This window comes from Oryctolagus cuniculus, chromosome 9 (assembly GCF_964237555.1).
Source record: "Oryctolagus cuniculus chromosome 9, mOryCun1.1, whole genome shotgun sequence".
Classification (NCBI taxonomy): domain Eukaryota; kingdom Metazoa; phylum Chordata; class Mammalia; order Lagomorpha; family Leporidae; genus Oryctolagus; species Oryctolagus cuniculus.
The window spans coordinates 3,112,490-3,118,138 of NC_091440.1; the positions used below are offsets into that span (position 1 = coordinate 3,112,490).

At 55.6% G+C, this 5,649-nt stretch overlaps 2 long non-coding RNA genes across 2 annotated transcripts; one reads left to right on the forward strand and one right to left on the reverse strand.

Moving 5' to 3' along the window:
- Nucleotides 1–945: 945 nt before the first annotated feature.
- On the reverse strand, nucleotides 946–2,274 carry LOC127491988 (uncharacterized). The gene is made up of 2 exons (XR_011378598.1): nucleotides 1,816–2,274; nucleotides 946–1,743 (listed from the first exon to the last, which is right to left on the reverse strand). It is a non-coding gene; the product is annotated as an uncharacterized lncRNA (long non-coding RNA).
- On the forward strand, nucleotides 1,959–2,691 carry LOC138843673 (uncharacterized). Its single transcript, XR_011378597.1, has 2 exons — nucleotides 1,959–2,073; nucleotides 2,268–2,691. It is a non-coding gene; the product is annotated as an uncharacterized lncRNA (long non-coding RNA).
- Nucleotides 2,692–5,649: the final 2,958 nt, after the last annotated feature.

The window sequence follows — 5,649 nt, forward strand, 5'->3', positions numbered from 1 at the left end:
GCTCCTCTCACACCCTTCTCAACCCACCGTGTGTGATTTTTGTCTTCTGTCTTATGATTTGACACGAGCCTGGATTATTTCTGGGTGCCTTTGTTGCCTGTGGAGCTCTGGGGGTGGGGCCTTGAGGATTTCCTTTTGAATGATGACTCTCAAGACCCCTTCAACATGTCAGGGGCATTTTGTCAATAAAAGGGAATTTTAAAGGAAAATCTCAATTTAGCACCCAACAGCTGGACTCACAGACGACTGTTCTGACGAACAGTCAGCTGTGACATCGTTGGTTCTTCGCGTTCGTTGTTATCCTGGTTTGTTGAGATGGCGCCCCTCCTTAGGCTAGGGCTCCAGCGACGTCTTGGCCGGCGTACTGCTTCCCGGTCACTGTCCGGCGAGAGCTCTCCTCCGGCCACACTGTCCCATTGTCCGGAGCTGCAGGACTCTGCAGTAAGACACTTCAGGGCCCCCGTAGCCTTGGGGTCTCCCCGCCAGTGCTGCGGCAGAAATCACCCACCGGGTGTGACTTGTTCCCTCTTTCCTTTGCGAGCCCTGGGCTGGTTCTGTGGACATCGTGACCCTGGCGGTGGTGGGGGGTGTGGCGGGACGCCGTTCCTCTCTCCTGATTGTGGAAAGGATCAACCTGGATGGCTGCAGGCCACGGAGCTGAATCTTTGTCCCCCAAGAATGTCCCCCCGAGAAGCCACTCGATTGTGCCCGAGAACCTTGTCCCCACTCAGAATCACCGTCCCGGGACATCCGGATGCAGCCCTTCCTGTCTGCACTTGCTTGAGGCTGGGAAAACAGCGTCATTCTGCTCCAGATGGGAGGGCGCTGACTAAACTGTTACCAAGATACTTGTTGTTTCCAAAATCAAACCCGCCATGCAAATCTGAGGATTGTATTCATTGTGCGCACTCAAAAAGGCGACAACGCCCTCCGAGAAGACACACATTCATATATAAAGCAAATATATATTACATGTAAATGCATGTAAAGCAACAGAGCCTCTTATTTAATTCAATGCGGTGATATTTAAGGGAGAGGTATCTGCCTGCTTAGGGTCTGAGCTCCTAATGTTTCCATGTTTAGGAGGTGTTGCAGGGGAAGGAACAAAGCCTGAGCTGGATGGTGGTGGCCTTGCCAGTGAGGAAGGCAGCATGGGAAAGAAAGAACCAGAATTGGGCCCCTGCCTGGGGTGGGACAGAAAGGGAGTGGGCCTGACCCCTGGCATGGCGGGCACTGTCACCGACAGCAGGCTGAGGGGTCTGGGGTCCAGCGTCCTCGCGTGCACTCTGCTTGCTCGTGTGGGAACCCCGCCACGTCAGACTGTGGCTTTGCTGGGTAGCTCTCCTCGTCTTAGCAGAGCTAACGCTGGTGCGTCTCCCAGGCTAATGTCTTCCAAAGCACTTGATGTGTTATCCATATGGCCTCCTCGTACCTCTGCGTGCAAAGCTTATTCAAAGATGCCTCCCAAGCACGTCTGGAACCAACAAAGCTGATGGAAGTGAGACCACGGTCTGTCAGGGAGTCTCAGAGCCACAGAGGCCGGACGCTGCAAGCAGGTGTGTTTCCAAGGCTCCCCTAGGGGTGTGAGGAGACAGGACAGGCAGCCAGCACCGTGATGTGAACACGTCCCCACCCACCCCCGCCGGCCTTGGACTTGTGTCACTTTCTCCAAGCTACTGCAGTCCCTGCCAGTTCCGAGAGCTTCAGGAGGCAGCCAGTGCCCACACCTTCACCACTTCCTACCTGGGACATAAAAACAATAAAATAAAATAGACGCCCCTCCCCTGGGTCCTGGGAAAGCACTCGGTAGCCCACCTCTGGCTGTGGTCATGGAGACGTGCACCTGCTGCCCCGGCCGAGGCGCGGAGACGCGTTGGGCTCCGTAGGAGTAAGCAGAGTGGCCCTTGAGCAATTTCACATCCTCTTCCTCTTGTGTTTTTCCTGTTGGCGGCTTTTCCCGGGGACCTGCGTCTGTTTGTCGAGGGCAGATCTTTGCGTGTGCAGCTCATTGAGCAGGACCAGGAGGAGGAAGAGGAGTGAGCGTAGCTGGAAAGGTCTCCTTGACAAATGTGGGTGAGTCTAGAACAAATTCTGATAGCGTGCTGACTTTTTCTTTGTGGACTTAACCTTTCAAAATCAGTTCTCACCTCTGCGGGCTTTTAAAAATAGCGCAATCCCATGATGACGATAGGGCTCATGTGAGAGCCATCCTTGGAAAAAGCAGGCTGCCGGTTCACAGCTTGGTGTTTCTCTCCTTGGATTTCCAGAGCCTTGGGTTCAGGGGATACGGCATCCTGCTGGAAACAGAAGAGTCTGGAGGGGTGAGTCCCCTGAAGCCCAGGTGTCTCTCCAGGGAGGAATGGAGCAGAGACGCGTGCAAGCTCAAGGTCTCGCCCAGGACCCCGAGGCTAACGGGGTAGGACAGGGCGTGCAGACTGTCTTCCAGTGGCACCGCCGCCCTGGGCCCTGTCTGCCCCCTCTGGGAGCGGAGTTATCCAGCCTGCTGGGCCGAGTGGAATCTTCTGAGTGACTCGGATCTGCACGCAGACAGGAGGGCTGTGTCACGTCAGGGAAAACAAAACAGCATCCCTCAGTCCTCCCCTTGTGCGCACATGGAGGCCAAGGATTGTTTGCCCAGCGTTCTGTCTCCTCCCTTCTGGGTTCCATTGAGATCATGGAAATGCAAAGTAAATAGCCATGGAGTAAAAGGCTTGGCAGAGTATTTATCTTAGAGTATTGTTCCAGGATGTGCTCAAAGATAAGTCAGTGGCTGCCCGGAGCAGACACCAAGAAGCTGCGCTCCAAACCCAGCCGTGTCCTGGCCAGGGTGAGGGCACGCCGCGCTCCGACACGAGTCGCCTTGCCAAGCCACAAGCTGGTCTTCCGGCTGCCAGGGTGCCAGGGGCAGGCAGGGCTCCAGGGAGGGCGTCTGGGAGGGACTCGGGGCCAGGGTCACCTGCCGATGTGTCCCAGGCGGGACGCAGGCCAGGTAGAATCTGTCCAAGCAGGACCAGGGTTTACTGGGACAGCAGCAGGGACCCCGGGAAAGGCTGCTCCTGGGAGGAGCCGGAGGGCAGGGTGAGGACCCCAGTGTCAGACCCCCCATAAGGGAAGCTTGCCTTGCCTTTTAGTTCCTCATGGGCCCCAGGAGAAGGAAGAGAGCTGTTCTGGGTTTTGCCATCCCAGCATCTCTCTGGAAAGACAGGAGTTCAGTGAGGCAGGTTCCAGTGTCACCCTGATCTCTGGATTTGCTAAGCCAACCAACCAGCAAATGACAGAAGCACGCATGGCCTCATTTGGAAGCAAGCCAAAGAACAAAGCAGGAAGCGTACAAATGTCTCTGCATATTTAATGATTATTGACTTTTTAAATTGGCTTTAAAATAAAAAGCCTTCTGGATGCAATGCAGATTTGAAAGGCTTACTCGAGAGTGGGCCTGCGCACCCCGCTTAGTTCCCATTAAGTCCCCTCCTAGGCGTTCAGCTCTGCCGTCCCCCGTCCCCCCCACAAACATAGATCTGCAGCACAAGTTGTTTCGCCACAGAAAATGCTGGAGATGCCGTCTAACGCGGTAACGCACGGGTTTTTCAGCAGCCAACCGATCCATTCCCCAGTTGTACAGGAAGTGGATCTCTCAGTTGCACGAGAGAACCGCAGGCAGGCGAGCCCACGTGTTCTCCACGGAGGCTGCCTTATTGTTCTACGTAAAGAACACAAGGAATTGCATTTTATTGATATGGGAACGTGCTGATGGCTTTCCCTGACTTAACATCTTTGCCAAATGTGGTGAATGAGACTCTGCATTTCATTAAAGTCAGATTACTGGTCCTGTTTCATTATCACTGTTTTGATTCCCCAGGGGCAAAAAACCAACCACCACCACCTTCCACACGGCTTTCTGCGACTTAATTATGACGCCGGGCTGTGGCCGTGAAGCCGACGGGAATGAGCAGGGTGTGCCTGGCGTGGGGGGTGGAGGGAGCCCGAGCCTTGGTTTCCTTTCCTGTATTGTCAGTAGACGGTCCCAGTGGCAGGAATCCTCCACGCTCACACGCGGCTTAACGTAATTTCCATTGATGATGTGCTGCGCCCTTCCGCCCAGGTCAGATGGACAACCAAGCCTCCTGCAATGTACCCATGTCACAGATGTCAGTGTCGGGATCCTCCGGGGAAGAGAAACCATGCGAACCTAGGGGGCAAGAGGAGAATTCAAGATTCTCCAGTGTCTTACGGGGCCCTTCAATCCAAGCCCTCAAAAAAAAAAAAAAAAAAAAAAAAAAAAAAGAAAGGTACCATGTCCTGTTCAGTTTGTTTGGCTGGCCCCGTTGATCCTCTTGCCACACACCCAGGAAAACCTTTTGTTTGTCTTCCTCGGGACGTTCTGTTCCACTTGGACAGGCGCCTGTCTCCCTGGGCTGATCTGTCCCCGGCGGCTGTGAACTCTGACGTCACCAGCACACGCACAGGCCTGAGGCACACAGGACCGGGGGCAGCTTCCTTTGCACACCTCCCCTCTGTCTCTGTTACCTGGGAGACAGAAAACTCACCTTAAGCCAAAGGCGCCTCCTGGGAGCACAGACGTCACCTCCCGGGGTGCTGAGGACGGAGTGCGCCCTGAGCGCCAGCCCCGACTGCCCTAGGGAGAAGCCTGCTGCAGGTCCCGCCTCCACCAGGAGGGGTGGGTGCAGGGTGGGGAGCCCACCGCTGGCTGCGAGGCACAGAGGACAGAAGCCTGGGGAGTTGCAGTTGGGTTCAGGCTCACACGGCTGAGCGCCGGGCAGCTCCAGGGCCTGGCGAGTCTGCAGTGACACCCCCCAGACGGTGGTGGCCAAGCCATAGAGAGTTGGATCACTCTGGGGGTGTTTTAAATGGTGTTTGTTTAATTGTCATCTACTTGAAAGGCACACACACACAGACACACGCACACAGAGTACTCCATTCACTGGTTTGCTACCCACACACTCACACACAGCTGGGCCAGGCTGAAGCCCGGAGCCCAGGAATCCAGCTCTCCCAGGTGGGTGCCAGGGGCCCAACCCCTTGGCCCACTGTCTGCTCTTCCCAAGATGCATCAGCAGGAAGCGCCCTGGCAGTGGAGCAGCTGGGACTGCAAGATCACTCTGATCTGAGATGCACACGTCGCACGTAGCGGTTTAACGTCGGGTGCCACAGCGCCTGCTCCTCAGTAGGAGAGGTTGAGGTTTATGTCTTTATTTTAACAGAGTGATGGGGAAAAGGGGAGACACACACACACAGCTTCTTAGATGAGCTGGTTTTTCGACTTTAACAGAAAATGATTCTCTCCAGGTGCCTAAGAAGCACCGCTCCACCCTCGCGTCCCCAGTCAGCGGAAGCAGGTGCAGGTCTGACCCTGCTTTGTGGTCTCGTTGACTTGAACCGTACACCCGTATACTGGGTTTCTCCCAGTGTCGCCAAGCGCACCCTCGTGGGATCGCAGCAGGGCTGGCAGGGGAGCCGGCAAGGATCTGGGCCCATGTACTGCACAGCAGAGGGGGACTGGGGCTCAGAGGCCGGACCCTTGCCTGGGTTGTCTTACTTAGAGTGGCAGAGAGGGGCCCCTGCTTCTGCCTACTCCTTTTGTTTTGCTCTCTGTTCTGCCAAGTTGCCCAGAGCACGCGGACCCCATTT